The sequence below is a fragment of the Suncus etruscus genome, chromosome 3, assembly GCF_024139225.1.
Source record: "Suncus etruscus isolate mSunEtr1 chromosome 3, mSunEtr1.pri.cur, whole genome shotgun sequence".
Classification (NCBI taxonomy): Eukaryota; Metazoa; Chordata; class Mammalia; order Eulipotyphla; family Soricidae; genus Suncus; species Suncus etruscus.
The window spans coordinates 130,489,288-130,513,138 of NC_064850.1; positions in this window are offsets into that span (position 1 = coordinate 130,489,288).

Sequence of the window (23,851 nt, forward strand, 5' to 3'; positions counted from 1 at the left end):
CTACAGATGAAGGAAGCCTTTAAAAGAGTACTAAAAATAGCTACACAATTTTTACAGTATTCCTAGGAAACCAAAATAAACTACTTGAGTTACAGTTGTTCAAACAAGAATAGAACAATTGCTTCTCAAAAAAGACAGTATTAAAATATTAGGAGTCAGTCAAAATATTCAATGTGTTAGTGTATTGCGAAGATCTCAGTGATTTTCTTGTAAAATTCATAAAATCATTTTTGAATCTTACATTAAATGCTATGTTCAGTTATAAAAAGAAAGGCTAATTTTCCCAGAAAAAAAATGGTTCTTTTAAGTTTTATTTTTGATTTCAGGTCTTTAAAATTTAGTCTTAATTATGTATCTACCCTCTAATATAAATACCTCATGTTTCTCATTCAGGAGTGATTTTATTGTTCAAATGACATTCTTTGCTTATGAACTAAGTTTATTCATCCTCTACTGTGCGCACAACATGGGAAGCCACTGAGCAGAGTGATAATCCATCTTGGTTTAAGGGAAGTTTCTATTGAGTTGGAAGATAAATGTTCTACAAAGTTCTTATAATGGGAATCATTATTGTTGCTAAAATATTCAGAGAGTCAAAGAGGAGCTATAGAATGAGTAAAGATAGCCACCATACAACAAATCAACTCATTCTTCATTGACATGCCAAGAGATTGTCCAGGCTAGGGAAATATGCCCCAAGAGGCCAGGACTGATAAAATTTTTTTTTCTTTCTTCTATTGAGCATGAACACAGAAGTTCTGGCCTCACTAAAGCAACTGTTTAGCTTTACCTGAGAACACCTGCTCTCCATGACCTGGATCTTGGCCCTGTTATAATTTTGAGGGGAGTCAGGGTTCTCATACTAAACAATTCTGCTTTTTGCATGAAAAAGAAGACACCAGTCCCAACTTCCTCCTTGGTGTCCGGGTGCTTTGTCTTTTGTCAAAGAAAAAAATTTAAAAGACACTGGTGCAGAATAGATTTACTAAAGGAAACTCAGACACATTTAAGAAAGAAAATAGTACACTATAAAAAGAAATAAAGTGATTTTTTTTTAACAAAGAATAGGATTAAATAAAATTCCAGAATGAGTACTCTGAGCTGCTTTGAAAGTTGATTATACCAGTCTTTTCTAAGCTAAAGCAGCTATCCTTAGGTTGGGTTCATTGAGAACTAGGATCCTTGCTAAAGCATTGTCAAGAAAAATAACTTTGTGTAGAAATTAATGAAATAAAAAAACAAGAAAAAAAATAAATAATGAAACCAGGGTCAGAGCAGTGGCATAGTGGTAGGATGTTTGCCTTGCATGCAGCTAACCTAGGATGGACCACAGTTAGGTTCCCTAGCATCCCATATGGTCCCCCAAGCCAGGAGTAATTTCTGAGCACATAGCCAGGAGTAACCTCTGAATGTCACTGGGTGTGCCCCCAAAACAAAAACAAAAACAAAAAAAAAAGGAAAAAAAATTAAACCAGGAGCTAGTTAATAGAAAAAATTAAAAGAAAAGACATACATCAATGATGGCAAGACTCATGAGTTAAAAAGAAAAAGTGCTCAAATACATTGGGTCAGAAATAAAAAGAGAAAATTAAAACAGAACCCCCAGAGCCAGACATCATGAGAGCTTCTATCAACAACTATATTCTCTTAAGCTAGAAAATTTAGGGGAAATGAACATATTTCTGAAAATATATAATCTCCCAAAACTAAATGAGGAGAAAGTAGATAGCCTATACAGGCCATCACAGCAAGGAAAGTGAAACAGTAATTAAGAATTTTCCCAAGAATAAAAGTCCCAGACCAGATGGATTTATGAGTGAATTTTATTAAATATTCAGAGAATTATTCCCATTAATCCTTAAACATTTTCAAAGTATCATAAGATAGAATGCTCTGTAATATGTTCTATTTGGCTAATATTTTGCTAATTTCCAAAGCCGACAGATAATACAAAAAAAATCAAAACTACACATGAATCTCACTGATGATATTGATGCAAAAATAAGGACCAAAGTTGTAGCAAATTGAATCCAACAGCAATCAAAATATTATACATTATGACCAAGTGGGATTCTATTAATGCAAGGATGATTCAATATATATGTAAATTAGTCAACATCATACAATTAATCAGAAAAAGAAAAGATAAAAATCATATGATTATATCAATCGATGCATAGAAAGCATTTGACAAGGTCCAACACCCATTCATGAATAAAATTCTCACCAAAACAGGTATGGAAAGAGTACCTCAAGATAGTAGCAGCTACATCAAGATAGTAACAGCTACCTATAACAAGTCATAGCCAATATTTTTTTAAATGGTGGAAAACTGAATGCTTTCCTACTGAGATCAGAAAGAAGGCAAGGGTGACCATTGTCTCCACTTCTATTCAACATAGTATTAGATTTCCCAGCAACAGCAATAAAAAAAAAAAGAGAAAAAAAAAAGGAATCCAAATTGTAAAAGAATTCAAATTATTTCCATTTGCAGATGACATGGTGAGAGATATTGAAGACTCTAAAGAGTCCACAGTACAGTTTCCAGAAACAATAAACCAATACAGCAAAAATGGTCAGCTACAGAGTCAATACACAAAAATTGGTTGCATTCCTTTATACAAATATGACTCAGAGGAGAAAAAGATCAGAGCCTATTCAATTTAAACTAGTGACAAGAAAACATTAAGTATCTAGGAAACAATGTAACAAAACAGGTAAGAAACCTAAAACATGAAAACACTTAAGAGAGAAATTGAAGAAAATCCAAGGAAATGGAAAAATATTTTATGTTCATAAATGCAAAGAAACAATAGTACCAAAATGACCATATAACCTAAACTACTATATAGATTGATTGCAACCCCTCTCCAAATTCAGATAACACTCTTCAAGGACTTGGCTAATTATAAAGTTTGTGTAGAACCAAAAAAGACCCCGGATAGCCAATCCCATACTAAAAAACAAGAAACTAGGAGGCATGACATTACCTTACTTGAAGTTGTACTACAAAGCCATAATCATAAGAACAGCATGGTATTGGAAAAAAAGACTGACTTTCAGACCAATGGGTCTGAATAAAACATCCTGGAACAAACCCCCCAAGTATATGGTCAAATAATCTTTGAAAAGCAGCCAACCATGAAATGGAATAAAGACAGGCTCTTTAACAGAAAGGTTTGGGGGTAATTGGATAACTACATGTAAAAAATAAAGTTTGACATGTCTCACACTTTGTACAAAAGTCAATAGAAAGTATATCAAAGACTTTGATCTCAGGCCTGAGTGCCTAACGTACATTGAAAAAACAGGCAGAGCACTCTGTCCTATACCTCAAATATTCAACAGAATGATGTCAATGGCAATGTCTAAAGAATCAAATATGCATCAATGGGACTACTTCAAGCTAAATTTTTATGAACAGTAAATACAACATGAGCTAAATCTAAAATTCAGCTGAGTGGGGAAAATATTTTCACTCAACACATCAGATAAAGACTTGAAATCTAGGGTATACAAAGTACTCACAAAACTTAGCCCCACAAAGTCTAAACACCCTATTAAAAAGGTTATGAGGGGCTGGAGCAATAGCACAGCAGGGAAGGTGTTTGCCTTGCCTATGGCTGACCAGGGTTCAATCCCTGGCATCCCATATGTCCTCCAAATCTGCCAAGAGCAATTTCTGAGAGCAGAGGTAGCAGTAACTTCTGAGGTACAACCAGGTATGGCCTCAATAAAAACAAAATGAAGGGGTAAGAAGAAATTAGTAGAAATCTCTAGCAAATTGGCAAATGAAAAAAATGGTCTTCAACATCACTTATTTTCACTGAAATACAAAATCAGAGGACAATGAGATATCATCTTACACTAGTGAGGATGGCATATATCAAAACTTTTGGGAAACAGAGCATATAGCACAGCAGTAGGGTATTTGCCTTGGAGGTGGCTGACCCAAGAGAGACCCAGGTTTGGAACATTCCTAACATCCCACATGGTTCTCCAAGCCCCAGGAGTGATTTCTGAGGGCAGAGCCAGAAATAACCACTGAGAGCCTCCAGATGTGGCCCAATAACCTAAAGAAATAAATAAATATTTTTTAAAAAATTATTGAGAAAAATTGTGTTGTTATAAATGTGGTCTACTCTCATCCAAAATAATTGTAATCCACTGCTGGTGGGAATGCTTTCTGCTCCAACCCCTAATGAAATCAATACTTAGGGTTCTCAGAAATCTCAGAATAAAGTTGCTATATGATCCACATATCCCACTTTTGGGTATCTACACTCAGGACAGGAAAACAGTGATTCAAAAAGATGTATGCACACTGCTTATTATCACAGCATTGAATACAATAGCTAAGATTTGGAATCAACCTAGATGTCCAACAACAGAGAAGTGGATCATGAAGATTTGGCACATATACACAATGGAATAATACATCACTGTAAGGAATGATGCCATCATGCAATTTTCTGCAATATGGATAAAGATATTATGGAAGATATTATGTTAAATGAAATAAGCCAAACGGACAATAAATACAAGAAGGCATCAGTTATATGTGATATTTAAAGTAACTACATGAAGTAATGCAATGGCTTAAATGAGAGGTTTTGAGAATGCTCTACACCCCAGAATATAGTGAGGAGAAGGAAAGAAGTTGATGGGAGGAGAAAAAATCAAAAATGATGGGGACAAGGGCTAAGTGCATTGTTGTAGTTAAAAAAGGACGGAGCTAAATATCTAAACTGGAGTCAATAACAATGAAATCAGGATACCCAAACTTTAACAATCAAATGTAAAAGGCCCCTCCTTTTCTGGCAGGTGTGTGTGTGGGGTATGTTGGCATAGGATGGACTCTGGGAATATTGATGAAGGGAGGTTGATACTGGTGGTAAGATTGGTCTGAAACATTGTACTTTTGAAACCTAAATATGAATAACTTTTTAAATCACATGGTTTAAATAAAAAAATAAAAAATAACCTTGGGTTTTTTTGTTTATTTGCTTTGAGTCAGACTCAGCTATGCTCAAGATATACTTCTTGTTGGGTTGAGGAAGCAAATATGGTGTCAAGGATCAAACACAGGTTATAAGGGAATAAAACAAATGCCCTTTTGGCTACTATCTTTCTGGCCTAAGCAAAAAAACTTAAAGTACTGTGGTCTCTCTCTCAATTGTTCCAGTCTTAATCAGGACCTTTGTTAGACCTGTGATTTGTCTCCAAGCAACCTTGTCCTTTCTTTTGAGCTTCCTGGAGTCTCCTCAAACTGGAAGATGGAAAGACAACCCTTTTCAGGCTAACATCTGGTCTCTTCAAACATTCTTTGTTTTAATAAAAACAAAGAGAAAATCCTCTTCTGAGGACTGGACTTAAAGGTAGATTTATGCATGTAGAGAATCAGACTAAAAATAATTTATCAGTGAAGCATTTCAAGCATTTCACTGGTGGTTCCTTCCTTCTCAAATAATTGAGAATAAGGGCAGTAAAAAAGCTTTATACTTGATAAGAGAAAGAAATTTTCCTCCTACTTTTGAAAATCAGTGCTATAGGATGTTTAAAAAGTTTCAGGATGATCACTAAATTGATTTTTGCTCCCACTATTTTCTAGAGGTGACTGTATGAAAACCTTTTTCCATATTAGTAAGAATAGCCGCCTATGCAAGAAATAGTTCAGGCTGCTTAGTAGCAGTGTAGCATTAAAGCTTTGCTTTAATGACCAAATGGACAAGAACTTTACAGACTAATATTATTCATAGTGTTTGTAGTGTTCATGTGAGGTGAAATAGCAGCAACTCATTTTTGCTAAATGCATTTTAATAAAAAGCAAAAATGAGGAAATTTGCTAATACATATCAAGAAGAATTTGTATGTGGAAATCAGAAATTAAAATATTTTCAATGCAGGTCAAGCATTTTAGTAAAACCATTTCTGCTGTTTTAATCTGGTATAAACTGGGATTCATTTGATGCACACTATTTGCATCTTTTTCTTAATATGCTGGTGCTGCAAAATTCTCTCTAGAATATTTCACCAGAACTATCTTTCATTCAATTTTATGAAAACATTTGCAGTGCTTTCAGTAATAGCTATAGAATTGTGTTATGTGAATGCACAAATAAGCATAAAATTTTAAGTAGAAAAATTTCTCTGTCACTCAGATAATCACAACATATTCAGAGTTTAAAGATGCAAGTGAGACCATATGGTACAATATTTCAAAATAGGAAAGCTTCTGGGTAGAGACTGTAGGAGGGCAGATCTTATTAGATTTGGGTCATTTTCACTCCTAAGGAAGCAAAATAGAAAGGGATACTTTATACTCACTGTTTGAGAAATTTCTAAGTAACTGTAGATAGCAATGTGAAAAGAACTTAACAGTGAGCATTTTGTCACTTTATGTCAAAAACAGGTTTAATGAAAACACTGATGGATGAAGATATATATCAAGGATAGCAAGACAGGAAAAGGCTTTTGTAAATTTGTAACAATTAACCTAAATGCAAGAAATCAGAAAGCATCCTGTCACAATACCATGCACCAAAAGTTTAAACAACTCCTGTATTCTATTATTCCCTTGAGCAAACTACTTTCTTGCGAGCACACCCAGCATGTCAGCACAGATAAATACTGATTATTTCCCCTTTTCATGAACTGTTTACACAGATACTGAATTACAAATGCTCAACCCCCTAATGTAAAAATAGTAAGGTCATAATCCTCTTTAGAATCAGGTAAATGTACCAAGTGACAGATAAAATTCAACTATATATTATTATAATAAATCATAAAAGTCACATTCAATTTTGTCATGGCAGTCTATAGTTGCTATTTAACAAAAGAAATCAACACAATATGGTTACAATTTGGGTGGTGCTTTGATTCCAAATTACAAACCCAAACCTCTCTTCTTATTTACACGCATATGCCCTTTATTAACTTATACTATTTGTATACTGATATAATCAGAAATTTGTGTAAAATGGTGCTCTTCATCCAAGATTCAGAGATTCAGAAATTCACAGACTTCCAAGCTTATTCTACTTTCTGGATCCTTTTCAAAAATATTTTTACAACATCCTCCTGGAAATTCTCTTTCTTTAAATGAATGAACAGAATATTCTACCCAACTGCACTTGAGATAACATACATCCCATGTATATTTCCAGCTTTGTAGACTGGAGAGCAGGAGATGGATGAGTGCTATCACTCACTCTGGGAAAAACTACTCTAGAGTAGCTTGTAATCTAAAACCTAAGTGTAAACTCTTGTTTTAATAATTGAAATTATCTTACTAGAAATAATGACACTATACAGATATTCCTGACTTATTTTGATCATTTTTCAGGGGCAAAGTCCAAAAGCTCAACTCCAGAAGATAGTACACAAAGATATATACTGACATGTTGAAGCTTTGGAAGGCATGACCTCTAAGCATCCCCCAAGCAACATCCACTATGACTTTGGAAGACCCCCAAGGAACTTCAGGATTGCCTGTTGGTTCGAGTACTGCACAGTCTTAGCAATGCTGCATTGGACCACTAACCCAAAGCTTTCTATAAGTGGTCTCAGCAAATTTAGGAACACTGCTTATTTGCACCCCAATCCTGCAACAAAAGATGTTTCAGATTTGAGGGCATGGCTAACAGCTGTAGACCTAACCAGGCTTTAGCTACAACAGAGAAGTTGAGGGGACAATAAACCAGGTTTCAGCCCACGTATCCTTTGCAACCCCAACACACAGAACTTCAAGGTACAGCTTTTCCAGTTATTCACAGCACCAAAATAAAACCCCTTATTTATCAGTATTTATAAATAGAATATATTGCTGTTTTACAACAATAAATATTAATGAGTATATCTTCACATTGCTTTTCTGTTCCTGAAGCACCCGTGGCTGTTGTCAAGGTATACTCCTGACTGTGCTGAGGACTATAGGTGAAACCTTCATTATTGATTACAGAGTAAGCTGTTTACAAGGCAAGTTACTTACCGTGTGCAATATATTTGTGTATATCATGTATTTACCTTTTCTACTTTGTCTGATAAAACATTAGATGAGAATTAACTAATGATAGTTATTTTTATAGTAATATGTACTACAGACTGATAGGTAAAGATCTCACGGTTTGTTGGCTGGAGACATGAACAGTATAGCAGATAGGGCACTTATCTTGTATCTTGGTGAAATACATTCAATCTGAAGCAATAAATATAAACCCTCAAAGTCTGCCAAGCTGTTTTCTGAGCATAAAATTTGGAGTATTCCCTGAGTACATAAGGGTATTTCTCCCCCACAAAAAAGAAAACAAAAAGATATGTGTATTTCATATTTATAAAATGTGTAATATTGAAATGCCAAGATGTGATACTATTTATTTAAAAAGGTAAAAATTAAACACCCTCTTTGTTGCATTATTTATTGAATAAATACAAAATAATACATTATATAAAGTTAAAGACAACTTTTTAGTGTCAGAAAATTAAATCCAAGGGCTGAATTGCATTTAGAAAACTGTAACTTTTTTCTTGCCACCACGTCCAACTTTAGGTACCACCAGTTATAATCATAATAGACTCTGATGTCAGCAAGGGTCCTCAACACTGTCAGGTCTGAGTAGCACAGCATAGTAGGTCCTAAATACTGAACAACAAGCTCATCCAGCCAGTTTACCATGCTGAGAGTAATCTTTGAGCTTTGAATAATTCTGGGGAGGTTCCCCACTTCACCAAATACAATTTAACTATGAATTGATTTCGGGGCTAAATGCTTATTCACTTAGAAAAATAAAAATTTGAGTTTATATGTGTCACTAAATTGGTTTGCTAAAAGAAACACCAATCCTGCTATATATTTTACCTGTTGTATGATTTTTGACAAGGTAATAGGAGAAGCATAGAGAAATTGATGTATTGCTTAGCAAATATACAGACTCCACTACGTATAAATTCTATAAAATTTTGCCCTAGAAATAAATATGGTACTTGGGGGAATTAACAAAAGAATACTCCTCATTATTTTGGTGAAGGTGATAAGAAGCAAAAGTCACAGAATAGATGAGTTCTCATGAGGAGCAGGCAGTCTGTGAGCCTAAACAGTGTCAACTCAGGGCAGAGGAAGCAAATTTTTAAGAAGCAGCCTATTAAAATCAGAAACAAGGCAAGTTCAGTAGGTCTAAGTGTTAATATGGGTAGGAGACAGTTAGTGAGTGTGCAAGAGAGTTGGAGATTACGTGTTTTGCAAAGACGAGGAGTCATAAAAAAGATATAGCTCTGTATGAGAATTTTCCAGAAATGTTACAGAATTAGTGAACATGAAAACGTCAAGCTTGCTTAAATAGTGTACCCCTCAAACATGCCATTTTATATACCAATGTTACCAAAATATAAACCAATAAATGAAATATAAAACCTTACACTTCATGAGGCAGTAAATGGGGAAGAAAGCATACATAGTGATGTGTAGTAAGATCCAATTATGTAAATAAATTTATGAAGCTGGAATAAAAGGATTTTTTTAAAAATATAAGTGCCAATTGAATATAGTTTATAAAATTTTATACTTTTTAGAAGAGATTAATTTACCTTTAGAAGAAGGTAATTACCCTCCAAAAAGTGAGAAAACTAGTTAGTTCCATGTACAAAATGAATTCATAACTTTTTTAATGCAGTGCAAAGAAAGTTAGATCAAAATGAATTGAAGACCTTGATATCCAACCTGAAACCAAAGGCACATAGAAGGAAATATAGACAAAACTTTCTGTGACAATGAAGCTGAAGATATCTTCAGGGATGAAACAAGCAAGTGGATGCAAAAATAGGCAATGGGACTACATTAAACTAAGAAGCTTCTCTACCTCCAAGGAAGTGATGACCAGGTACATCAGTGCTTCTCAATTATTTTCTGTCATGCCCCCCTAGGAAGAAGAAAACATTTTTCTCGACCCCTCCTGCAAGACTTTAAATAGTATCTTTGTTAAAAAAAAAAAACTTTAACCTGCAAACAAAAATATATAAAATAATTTGAGTTGAATTTTTAATCAGAGGTGATGGCTGGATTAATGGCTACAATGAGCACATTTTGCAATGCATAGCTTTTCGAAGCGGGGTTTGAAGCAGGACACAGCAACTGTCAACTCCAGAGACATACAGAGACATAAACACAGGGCTTAGCTTGTTATGACAGTATTTGCCGAGGTCAAACGTGCCCCCCTTTAGGAGCTTTGTGACCCCCTGGGGGATGCACCCCACTACTTGAGAATGGGAGAAACTATTCACCCAATAACCATTGGATATGGGTTAATATTTAAGATATATAAGGCACCGGTTGAGCTTAACAAGAAGAAATATCTAACCTGATAGAAAAATGAGAAAAAGAAATTAATACAAATTTTTCTCAAAGAAGAAATACTGATTGCCAAAAGTCACATGAAAAATGTTCCACACCATTAATCATCAGGGAGATTCAACTCCAAAGAACAGTGAGATATCATCACACAACACAGAGACTGGCACACATCACAAAGAAAAACAACTAGTGAAAAAGTGTATGGGGGTGGGGAGAGATATTCTCATTCACTGCAGGTGGGAATGGTCAACTTGTCAAGCTATTTTGTAAAATAATATGAATATTCCTCAAAAAGCTAGGAATTGAGTTACCATATAATCCAACAATACAACTCCTAGTTATATAATTTGAGAACACAAAAACACAAAAGACAAAAGCCCTCTGACCTATATTCATTGTAGCACTGTTTGCAGTATCGAAAAACTGGAAACAACTCAAGTGCTCAAGATGAGTGTATAAAGAAACTGATACAATGGGATACTCTGCAGCTGTTAAGAAGAACGATGTCATGAAATTTGTTTATACATAGATGGACATATGGAGAGTATTATTATGAACAAAATGAATCTGACAGAGAGGAATAGCTATGGGACTATTACAATCTTGTGTGAAATACAAAAAATAGTATGGTTTTAATAGCCAAAAAGAATAGAAATGAGGGTCAGGGGGAGCAGTCCATATGCAATAGGCTTGCCACAAATAGTAGGTGAGAGCAGTTAGGGTACGGAAGGTTTGCTATGGCATTGATAGTTGGAAATGTAAGAACTGGTTGCTGAAAGAAGCTAAAATGATTTTCATAATATACTTTTAGTAACAATATTCCAAACCACAATGCCTAAAAGAAAAAAAAAGGAGAGATAAAGAAGAAAAATGTCTGCCACAGAGGCAGGCATGTGTGGGGAGTGGTTGGTGGGAGGGAAACGTAGGACATTGCTGGAAAGAAATGTAAACTGGTGAAGGGTTTTGTGTATTGGATGACTAAAATTCAATCATGAACTACTTTGTAACTATATCTCACAGTGATTAAATTAAGGAGTTTAAAAATTATTCCTGAGACAATTATTTGCAAGAGAAAAATTATAAATCCCATAAGTAAGAACCTTACTAAAATCATATGCCAAGAAAAATTTTAAAGTAGCAATGCTCATTAAATATATAGAAAAATTTCTATAGCTAAGAAATAAATTGATAAAATTAATATTGAGAATATTAGATCGACTAGTGGCTGGCAAAGCTAAATGCTTTCTTGATATATTTTAGGTGTTATTATAAATTGATCTATAATTTTTTATATGTACGTTGAGTAACAGAAAAAGGAAGAGATAAAAATATCCATATCTTTAATCAAATAATTTAACATATTTATTAAATAAATAAGCAACATAAGCAATGTTAAAGTGCAAAAATGATGCACTTACATTGGTTTGTTAAGATTTGGAGGATGGGCCTCCCAAAACACTAAGGCTGTGGATAATTCTGCAAACTTAGAATATCTTTAAAAAGTTTTAAAATTATATATTACATAGAAAGTATTCTAAGCTTTTTTCTAAAGTCTATGATTTTTTTTCATAAAAATAAGTTAGTCCCAATTTCCTCCTCTTTGACAGTAACAGCTTCAAGAGTTAAACATTTAAACCTAAATTACTGATATTTTCCATATTGTTGGAAATGAATAGATATGACAATGAAAAAAAGCACAACCGGTTTTAGACCTAAAAAGTGACAGTTTGAATCAAGCTAAGGTGTGTGAAACCATTAAGAGCACCATGCAGTGTGAAGCAGATCTCCTATGCATTTCATTCAGTCAAGGAGCCACACCACAACAGACTGAAAACAGTCTACAATACAATGGTCACAATGGGAAAATTCGCAGAACCCCACCACACCTTGTAACTGAAAATGCGAGTTTGGAAGATGCAAGTTCGAAAGAGCCGAACAATACCAGCCACCTACATAAATTAGCTGATCATGACTTTAGAGATGAAAAATTAAGGGTGTTCAAAGACCTCATACAAAGCCATATAAGGGACAGATGATAAGACTCAATAGGACATAAGAACAGAAGAGAGAAAACTTCAAACAAATATATCAGGGTGAAAAACATGGTAAATGAAATTGAAGCAAGAAGCCTAATCCCTGCCATGTGTGTTTGCATATAGGGGTCACTTTGAACTGGTTCTGCTGCAGCCATGAACCAAAGCCACCCAGAAGAGCCTCTAATAGCTCATCCACAGAAGTGAGTAAACCCCATCCATGAAGGGCGGAGCCAGAGGAGCTCAGCTGCTCTCCTTCATGGAAGTTCACATCTCCTAGCAAATGAATCATACAACACATAGAAAACACCACACTATAAGTGTAACGATAGAAAAATAACACAGCCCTCCACCCTGCATAGAGAATAAAGGGGGCAGTTCGGATGACCTGAAAAGTGACAACCACTTATTTAGCCTCCCAGATGAGGGATTTAGAGCATCAGAGGATCCTCATAAAACTCAAAGAAAGCACAGAAAAAGCAGAACAAACACAAGTAAAAATAAAGAGGATATGAAAATAGAAATGAAAAATTCCAAACTGAAATAACAGGACTGAAAAACTTGGTAGTGAAATGAAAACCACACTGGAAATCCTCTCCAACAGAATAACAGAAGCTGGTGACAGAATCAGTGAAACTGAAGATGAAATGCATAACACTCCATACAATAGAAGAGATTGGAAAGGTCTCTTAAACAATCAATGAGAAAAAATTCTCAAAGAGTGTGAACAGATGAAATAGAAGTCTGTAATAAATGCCACAGAAATAAAATAAAAATTATTAGAGTCCCAGAGACCTAGGAAGAATAGTCAAGTATATCATTGCAGAGAAACTCCTAGAACTAAAGACTACATGCAGAAAGCATCACATTCATTTCAGTTTTGTTTTCAGGATAAAGGGGAGCCTCAGAAGTTTGAAGCCAGCTAGGAGTAGACAAAATCAGATAAAAATGACTTCCATGAAAATTTAGGGAAAATGACATGGTGATGTGGAAAGGGTAAAGGTGATGGGAATGGGAACACGGGAAAGAATGATTCAAGTGGCACTTGGAAGGGAAAGCCAAAAAAAAAAAAAGCATACAACCAAATAGTGCATGCCAAGAGAGTACCAGCTAAAAGAAACCCAAAGAAAAGCACTCCAAGAAACATCCTGGTCACAATGACAAATCCCAAAGTTAGGGATAAAATGCTGAAAGCAGCAAGATCAAAAAGGGAAATTATATTCAAAGGAGCATCCTTAATGTTACAACAGACCTGTCACAAGAAACCCTCCAGACCAGAAGGCACTGATAGGATATAGTGACAAAACTCAATGAAATGAATGTTTTGCCTACAATACTGAACCCAGCCAGACTTACATTCATATAGCAAAGTGGCAGGCTACAAAATTAACAGACAAAAATCAATGGCTTTATTTCTTTTCCTTCCTTCCTTCCTTCCTTCCTTCCTTCCTACCTTCCTTCCTTCCTTTCTCTTCCTTCCTTCTTTCCTTCCTTCCTTCCTTCCTTCCTTCCTTCCTTCCTTCCTTCCTTCCTTCCTTCCTTCCTTCCTTCCTTCCTTTCTTCCTTTCTTCCTTCATTCCTTTCTTTCGTTCTTTTTCTTTCTTTCTTTCTTTCTTTCTTTCTTTCTTTCTTTCTTTCTTTCTTTCTTTCTTTCTTTCTTTCTTTCTTTATTTCTTTCTTTCTTTCTTTCTTTCTTTCTTTCTTTCTTTTCTTTCTTTCTTCTTTCTTTCTTTCTTTCTTTCTCTCTCTCTCTCTCTTTCTTTCTTTCTTTCTTTCTTTCTTTCTTTCTTTCTTTCTTTCTTTCTTTCTTTCTTTCTTTCTTTTCTTTCTCTCTTTCTCTCTCATCTTTCTTTTTTTTTGGGCCACACCTGAACTTCATGGGTTACTCTTGGCTATGCACTCAGAAATCGCTCCTGGTTTGGGGGACCATATGGGATGCTGAGAGATTGAACCACAATTTGTCCTAGACTAGCTCTGGCAATGCAGAAGCCTGATTGCTCCTATCCACTGCTCTGGCCCCAATCAATGGCCTTCTTATACACTCATAATGATAGAGAAGAAATGAACATTAAGAAAACAACTCTATTTGCATTAGTGTCACACAAACTCAAATATCTTGGAGTCAACTTAACTAAAGACATGAAGGACCTATAGAATGAAAACTACAAAAGCCTGCTTCAAGAATAAAAGTGGACACAAGGAAATGCAGGCACACACCCTGATCATGTAGGATTAACATCATTAAAATGGCAATACACCCAAAACTGTTGTACAGATTTAATGAAATCCCTCTAAGGATACCCATGACATTCCTCAAAGAAGTGTATTAAACACTCCTGATATTCAGTTGGAAAAATAGACAGCCACAAATAGTTAGAGCAACACTTAGGAAAAGGAGTATGGGAGGCATCACTTTCTCCACTTGATCTTAGCCAAAAGGCCGAGAAGCGATGGGGCATCACTTTCTCAAACTTTAAATTGTATTACAAAGCTTTAGTCATTAAAACAGCACGGTACTAGAATAAATATAGATCCTCAGATCAATGGAATAGACTTTAGTATTCAGAGAATGTGTCCCAGATAATTGATTAATTGATTTTTTCAAGAAATGCAAAATGGAGCAAGAAAAGCCTTTTTAACAAGTGGACTTGAAGCAACTGGTCAGCCACTTGAAAAAAAAAAAGCAAACTCAGACCTCCATGCACAAAGGTCAAATCGAAATGGATTAAAGTCCTGGATTTCTGACCTGAAACCATAAGGTATTTTGAACAACACCTCGGTAAAACACTCCATGACATTGAGACTAAAGGCTTCTATATTGTGGAAACAGCATTCTCCATACAATTGGAAACAGAGATACACAAAGGGGACTATATTAAGCTGAAAATCTTCTCACCACAAAGGAAATAGTGCCTAGGATACAAAAGCCACACACAGAATGGGAGAACATATTCAACCAATACCCATCAGACAAGGGGCTAATATCTAAGATATACAAGTTACTGACAGAAATTTACAACAACAACAACAACTACTAAAAAACATCTAATCCCATCAAAAAATGGGGAGAAGAAATGAACAGACATTTCTCAAAGAAGAAATACAAATGACCAAATGGCACATGAATAAATCTTCCACATCACTAATTATTAGGGAGATGAAAACCAAAACAGCAATGAAGTATTATCTCATACCACAGACTGGCACACATCACAATGAACTAGAACAATTAGTGCTAGCAGGAATGTGAAGAGAAAGGAACTCTCATCCACTGCTGGTGGGAATGCCATCTAGTCCAGCCTTTATTGAAAACAATATAGAGATTCCTCAAAAAAAAACAAAAACAAACTGGAAATTGAGCTTTATTTGACCCAGCTATACCACTCTCTCTAATGGACATACCTAGGAATACAAAAATACAATTCAAAATCCCTTCCTCACATCTATATTCATTGCGGTACTATTTACAATAGCCAGACTCTGGAAACAACCATGATGTCCTTCAACAGATGAATGGCTAAAGAAATTGGGTTACATATACACAATGGAATACTATGCAGCCAACGGGAGAGATAAAGTCATGAAATTTTCCTATACATGGATGTTCATGAAATCTATTATGCTTAGTGAAATAAGTTAGAGGGAATGAGAAATACAGAATAGTCTCACTTATCTATGTCTTTTAAGAAAAATAAAAGACATTTTGTAATAATGCCCAGAGATGAGGGCCAGAAGGACCAGCTCATGATATGAAGCTCATCTCATGGAATGGTGAATGCAGTTAGAACACTAACAACTACAGTGACAATGTTAATTAGTGAGAGAATTATAATGCCTGTCTCAAATACAGTTGGTTTGGGTGGGGAAGATGGGGTGCATTGGTTTTGGGAGTGTTTCACTGGTGAAGGGGGTGTTCTTTTTATGACTGAAACCCAATTACAGTCATGTTTGTAATCAAGGTGTTTAAATAATATATTTTTAAAAGATTATTTTTAATAATTAAAGGATCTGTACACCAGGAAGACATAAAACTTCTGAACACATATGCACCCAATGAGGGGCCAACAAAATATTTAAAATAATTCTTTATAGATTTGATAAAAGACTTCAATAGAAAGACAATAATAGCTGCAGACTTCAACACCACTCAATCACATCTTTATAGGTAAACCAGGCTAAAAATTAACAAGCATACACTGATTCTGAAGGAAGAAATAGAAGAGTGGGTTAATATATATATCCATACATGTATGTATCTATAGCCTGTATATATATATATATATGTCTCTCTATCCCCAAAAAGATAGATACAAATACTTCTCCAATGTACATAGGATATTCTGCAACATAGACCACATTCTGGGCCACAAAACATACCTTGATAAAATCAAGAATATAGAAGTTGTATCAACTTTCTTACAGACAAAAATCACTGAGAGTAGAAGTGAATTACAAAGAGACACAGAAAAAAATTTAAAAAGTAAACAACTTACTAAAAATTTAAAAAAATTAAAATTTTTATATATATTTTATTTAAACATCTTGATTACATACATGATTGTCTTTGGATTTCAGCTGTGTAAAGAACACCACCCATCACCAGTGCAACATTCCCATCACTAATGTCCCAAATCTCCCTCCTCCCCACCCGACCCCCGCCTGTACTCTAGACAGGCTTTCTATTTCCCTCATACATTCTCATTGTTAGGATAGTTCACAATGTAGTTATTTCTCTAAATGTAAACAACTTACTACTGAACAACCAGTGTGTTAGAGACAAAATTAAAGAGGAAATCAAAAGATTTTTGGAAACAAATGTGATTGAAGATATGAATTATCAAAATTTGTGGGACCCAGTAAAAGTGGTATTAAGTTGAAAATTTATACCTTTGCATATTCAGGGGCCCTCAAACTTTTTAAACAGGGGGCCAGTTCACTGTCCCTCAGACCATTGGAGGATCTGACTGTAGTAAAAACAAAACTTATGAATGAATTCTTATGCACACTGCATATATCTTATTTTGCAATGAAGAAACAAAACAGATACAAATACAATATGTGGCCTGCAGGCCATAATTTGAGGACCACTGGATGGAATAAAAAGCTTATATAAATAAATAAATTAAACAGCTTATAGGATTAGAAAGTGATCAACAAAATAAATCTAAATTAGACAAAAAGGAAGGAAATAACAAAGTTCAGAGCCAAAATCAATGAGCTGGAAACCCCCCCCCAAATCATCTAAATTATAAATGAAAGAAATAATTGGTTCTTTGATAAAGTAAACAAGATTGACAAACCATTAGCAAAAATAACAGAGAGAAACTGAATAAACCTAATTAGTAATGAAAAGAGAATTACAAATAATTCTATTATTACAAATAATACACAAATTCAGAAGATAATCAGAGACTGCTTTGAGAAACATTTTGTCACAAAGCAAGAGAACCTGGAAGAAATGGATAAATTCTTGTAATCCTCAAGGTTTAAACATGATGATCTGGAATATCTAAATGAAACTATCACTATTGGGGGATACTGTAATGGTGATCAAACGGCTTCCCAAAATGACAATGGCTAAGATAGGTTCACTAGTGAATTCTTTCAAACTTTTCAAGAGGACCTACTGCTAATTGTTCTTGAACTCTTCTAGGATATTGAAGAAACAGAAACACTCCGAACTACTTTCTATGAAGCTAAAATCATTTTTAAAAAGAAAGGCATATCAAGATCCTTTTAAAAAGGATCCTTTTTATCTCCAATGATGGTGGAATGGATGCTCAATCTACAACAAGCTGTAAAGTGGAGACTAGCACTAGCATTCTGGGGGGTAAAGGAGGGAGATATGGGATACAATCTGGGAACAGGGGTGGAGGCAGGACAGCACTGGTGGTGGGAATGCCCCTCATTCATTGTCACTATGTACCATAAATGATGCACTAAAAGATTTGTAATGCACTTTGGTCACAATAAAAAATTAAAAAAAAAAAGGATCCTTAAAAAAAGAGAAACAGTACAAAAATTCCTTCTGTACCCATATTTTAATTGCAGTACTAGTTACAATAGCCAGAAACTGGAAGCAACCCAGATGCCCAACAACAGATGAGTGGCTAAAGAAATGGTGGCACATCTACAAAATGGAATACTATGCAGCTCTAAGTAAAAATGAGTCCTGAAATTTCTTATACATGGGGGACATGGAAAGTGAGTAAAATGAGTCAGAGGGAGAGAAATGAACATAGACTAATCTCACTCATCTGTGTGATGTAAGGAAAATAAAAGATAGTTGAGGATAATATCCAGAGACAATAGAGAGGAGGATCATGAAGATCAGTTCATAATTGGAAGCTTGCAACAAACAATGAACAGTACAATCAGAGTAGAGAAGGGCTTACTGTGAAAGTGATAGTTGGAACTGATCACTCTGAACAAGAACTGAGTGTTGAAGAGGATAAAGTGACACGCATGTAACCCCTTCACGAAAAGTAGTACAAAAACCACTGTGACAAAAAATAAAAAAGAGTGAGAGAGTGAAGTAAAATGTCGGCTCCAGAGGTAGGCAGGAGAGGGTGTGTGGAAGGAAACAGAGCATCCAACATCTGGGAGAGTTAGAGGAAAATTAGAAACAGTGGTGGTAGAAATTATGCACTGGTGAAGGTCATTTACACTGTATGACAGTAAATCAATCATGAACAACTTTATCCATGAAAAAAAAAACTGTACTATGAACAACCTTGTTCTTAGGGTGCTTAAATAAAAATATATTAATAAATATGCAAAATTGGGACCTGCGTGATGGTGCAGCAGTAAAGCTTTTGTCTTGCACGTGGCTGACACAGGACAGACCTTGATTCAGTTCCCAGGCTAGGATCGATTTCTGAGTGCATAGTCAGAAGTAACCCCTGAGAGTCACCGGTTGTGGCTCCCCACCCAAAAAAAGCAAAATAACCTTTTAATAAAGCAAAGTCATGAAGTGAAAGAAGTGTTCATTTTTGTTGGGATTGAACTACCATTATTTTCAGCCTCAGATTTCTCAAAATTTAGACCACTTGCCTTGAGCTCTAATAATTACGTATATCTTTTATAATAAATTTCTTCCTACAAGTTCTTCAAATACATCTGAATATGTGAAAATTGCAGAAAATAATGATTAAATTTTTGTTCATGGCTAACTTCATTGTGCATTAAATTATGTTTAAAATAAACAAACATGTACATTAGCATGAGTATATCTATCCCTTCCTATATATATCTATGTCTATTCCTTTTATACATGTGTAAGATATTTACAATATTGGTGATTAATACAACAAAATCTAATTATAATTCACCCTGTGTTATCCATATAATGCAATGTGTCCATTTGTGTATGTGCACTTATAAATATTTATACTTATTTATTATGTGTCTGAAGATACAAATTAATATTTAGATTAATACACACCAATTCATTTATATACAATGGGATTTATAACATGTTACCTAAAGTATGATTGTAAAAATTTTAAAAATGGGGTTTATCTGCCATCCCCAGATCAGATAATATTGACTTGATCAGATCGTCATTATCAGAAAACTTAAGTCTTCAGTTACAGTAAATGCATAAACAGAAAGTGTTGATGAAAGAGACACTTCATAACAATAATTGTGAATTCTTTACTTTTTTTACAGAACACACAACTATATTAGTGTTAGAGTGATTTCTGCATAAATTTTCTTACAACAAAGTAATCTGTTATATTTAAGGAAATATATAGCTTAAAATAAGAACTCCTATATGATTAAAATTATATTTCTATATTTAATAAATAAATCAAGGGTCTGGCATTATAGTGCAGAGTTTAGGGTATTTGCCTTGTATGTGGCTGACTCAGATTATATCCCCTGCATCCCATATGGTCCCCTGAGCCTGCCCAGAGCTATTGCTGAGAAAAAAAGTCAGGAGAAATGCCTGAGCACCGCTGGGTTTGGCCCCGCCAAAATACCCCAAAAATTAAACCAAGATTTCAGATATATCACCACTCACGTGTTCATGTAGCACTATACATAGCATGTATAAGCAAGTTGAATGTTCATTACAAATGAATGGCTAAATGTAGTATGTTTCAACCCTTCTTAAAAAAAACTGCAATATACAACAATGTGGGTAAGCTTTGAGGATATTATACTAAGTAAAATAACCCAATTACAGAAAGATAAATATTGCAAAATTCTGTTTATATGAACTATCAAAAATATTCAAATTTATAGATTTAAAAGTAAAAATGATTGCTAGGGGCTGGGAAAAAGACACAAGGAGAAAACTATTCACTAAGCATAGAATTCTAGCTAAGAATAATATACTCTAGAGATGTACTGTGCAGTATTATACAAAGCTAAAATTAATAAATTGTGAGCATAAAAATTTTATAGGGAAAATATCAATTTAAAAATGTTTTACCATAGGAATTGGAGCAGTGGTGCAAGTGGTAGGGCATTTGCCTTGCATGTGCTGATCTAGAATAGACCGCGGTTTGATCACCTGGCATCCCATATGGTCCCCCAACCCAGGAGCTATCTCTGAGCCCATAGCCAGCAGTAACCCCTGAGGTGTGGCCCCTCCAAAACAAAACAAAGAAACAAACAACCCCCAAACCCATCTGGATAAAAATGTTTTACCATAATAAAAAAATGTTTGTATTTTATTGTAGAAGTATTTAACTTGTTTCCAATAATTTAATAGTTTATTCTATCTATAAGAAATTGATAATCATTTGGTCCGATGCTAATTTAAAAAACAGTAATATTTGAAAATCTACTTACAAAGTAAATAAGTGATTCTGAAAAAAAATCAGTTAGATACATTGAATTATCAACCATGATATATTTCAGTTATGAAAAAATGGCTTTGCAAATAGATGTGGACCATTTGTCACAGGTGAAAAATATATGAACTCCATTTAGTCACTTTGAATTAAGCAATAATTAGACATTAGCCACAAATATTAAAGCAGAATTTTTCAGAAGTCATTTATCATGTTTATTCTTTCCTAAATTGATGCAGCTTTAATGGAAGTAAATGATAGAGATATTATAGAATAACGGGCTTTAAGTGCTTATGTTTCAGACTACTTAACAAACTACTGCATGAGAGACTGAATTTCTACTTTAAGGGCAAAGAGAATATTTGAAGAGCAGAAGAGTTTTGGGTTCTTTTAAATTAAACCTTAATTTGCAAAATATTAAGAAAGTAATTCACATGCTGGTTTTGAAAGTTCCAATTTCATAAAGATAATAAGGAAAAAATAAGAAAGAAATTAAAGATTGGTTGTTACTGCTTAGGTGGAAAATATATTTTCTTCTTTGATTGTAGTGTGATCATGTAAAGCCTTTATTTGTGTTAAGTAGCCAAGATAACCTGGTTGAATAGAAATCTAGTGCTTTTCAGCTAAGGGTGCTGGAAAAAGTGAATATTTACATGTGGAAAAAATTTAAGCTGAACCTCTACCCACATATAAACAAAAAATTATGCAAAATCTAAGTCTCTGTGGAAATTATTACTGCTGGGCAAAATAGTCGTAGTTATCCAAACCCCTCATAGAAACAATGCCAAAAATGTAAACTAGATTTTAGCACAATTTTAAAATTTGTATTTCTATGATCACAATCAATAAACAGAAAATACAAGACACAAAACGACAAAATATTTGTAAATCATGTATTTGATCAATTACTGGAATCTAAAACATGCAAAGAATTGTTATATCAATTTTAAAATATTGATCGCTATATTAAATATGAACAAGGGATTCAAATGTATATTGCTCTAAAGATGGTGTATAAGTATTCAATAAACAACTGAAAAGATACTCAGCATCATTTACCATTAAGAAAATGCAAACTCAACCTACAATAAAATAACAGTTCATACCTATTAGAATAAAAAGTCAGATATACGCATAATAAAGAGATTAAGGCACTTGCCTTACCTATGGCCAATCACAGTTTTATCTTCAAGAGTGTTTCTGAAGTATGAGTGAGAATGTAGAGAAAATAAGACTTCGAAATAGTTATGGTAAAAAGGTTAAATTTTACTATTACTGTGGGAAATACCAATGTTCTCAAATGAGTCTGTTATAATACTAATTCCATTTGCAAATATGTAGCCAATAGAAACAAAAATGTATGCCAAAATTATATGTGATGTTCCTGAAATCTTCAAACAAAAATTTCTTTGAAAAAGGAATAAACAATATATGGCAAACCTGTGAGGATTTTTCTTTTTTGGTTGGTTTTCTACCATAAAAACTTTATGCAGAAAATAAAGAATTCAACCACAAAGACTACAGAAAAGGTGCACATTGTTGCCTAGGTGCATGATACCCAAGCACATGGGGTGCACATATGGCTGAAGAAGTATACCTTAATATTTTTATAATGGGATATGTACTAGTCCCCACTCCAGCTTTGGAGAAGCCTGGGCTCATTTTTATTTTGGGGGTCACACCTGACTGTGTGCTCAGCGGTTACTTCTGTTTCTGTGCTAAGAAATCACTCCTAGCAGGCTTGGGGGATCATATGGGGTGCCAGGGATCAAATCTGGGTCAACTGCATGCAATACAAACAGCCTACCTGCTGTGCTATGGCCCCAGCCTATACACTCTTTCTGGAATATATTACTCTCCTTCTCTCCTTTCTCTTCATCTTCATAATTTCTAAATAAAGCCTACTTTTACTTTAAAAAAATAAAATACACAGGAAGGGGCCAGAGTAATAGCACAGGAGTAAGGCATTGGCCTTGCACACAGCTGACCCAGGGCAAGTCAGGGTTGGATCTGCGGTATCCCATATGGCCCCTGAGCCTCCTAGGAGCAATTTCTGAGCTCAGAGCCAGGAGTAATACTTGAACACTGCTGTGGCCCCCAAACAAACATACAACAACAAAAAAACCCACACAGAAAAATTATACTTATATGAAATGTCAAGAATAGTAAATTTGTACAATAAGTTTATTAATGCCCATAAAGAGCTAGATTAAAGGAAGATATGCAAAGTGAATATTGTTTTTTATCTTAAGGTGATAAAATCTACTAAATTAGACTAGTTGACAGCTCCACAACTTTATGTGTTTTAAGATGATGAATTATAAAATTTAAAAGGGGAGCTTGTATGGTAAATTAAATCTCAATAATATTTTATAGATATTATATTGATGTTAATTTTATTTGAGAATTTCTCTGTAATTGTCAATGAGAAGAGACAATTAATTTTTGAAGTTTGTAATTTAAGGAGAATTTATTCCACATGAAATGTTTTTTTGTTAATTTACTCTTTTGACAGCTAATGGCTTGTACCATAGTCATCAATTATGCTTGATTACATATGCTTGCTATATTCTAGCCTTGGGATACAAGAAAAAGACAAAATACATAATCACAAGCTTACAAATGTGGGAGAGAATGAGACAAAGAGAATTATATAAGTAAGGATG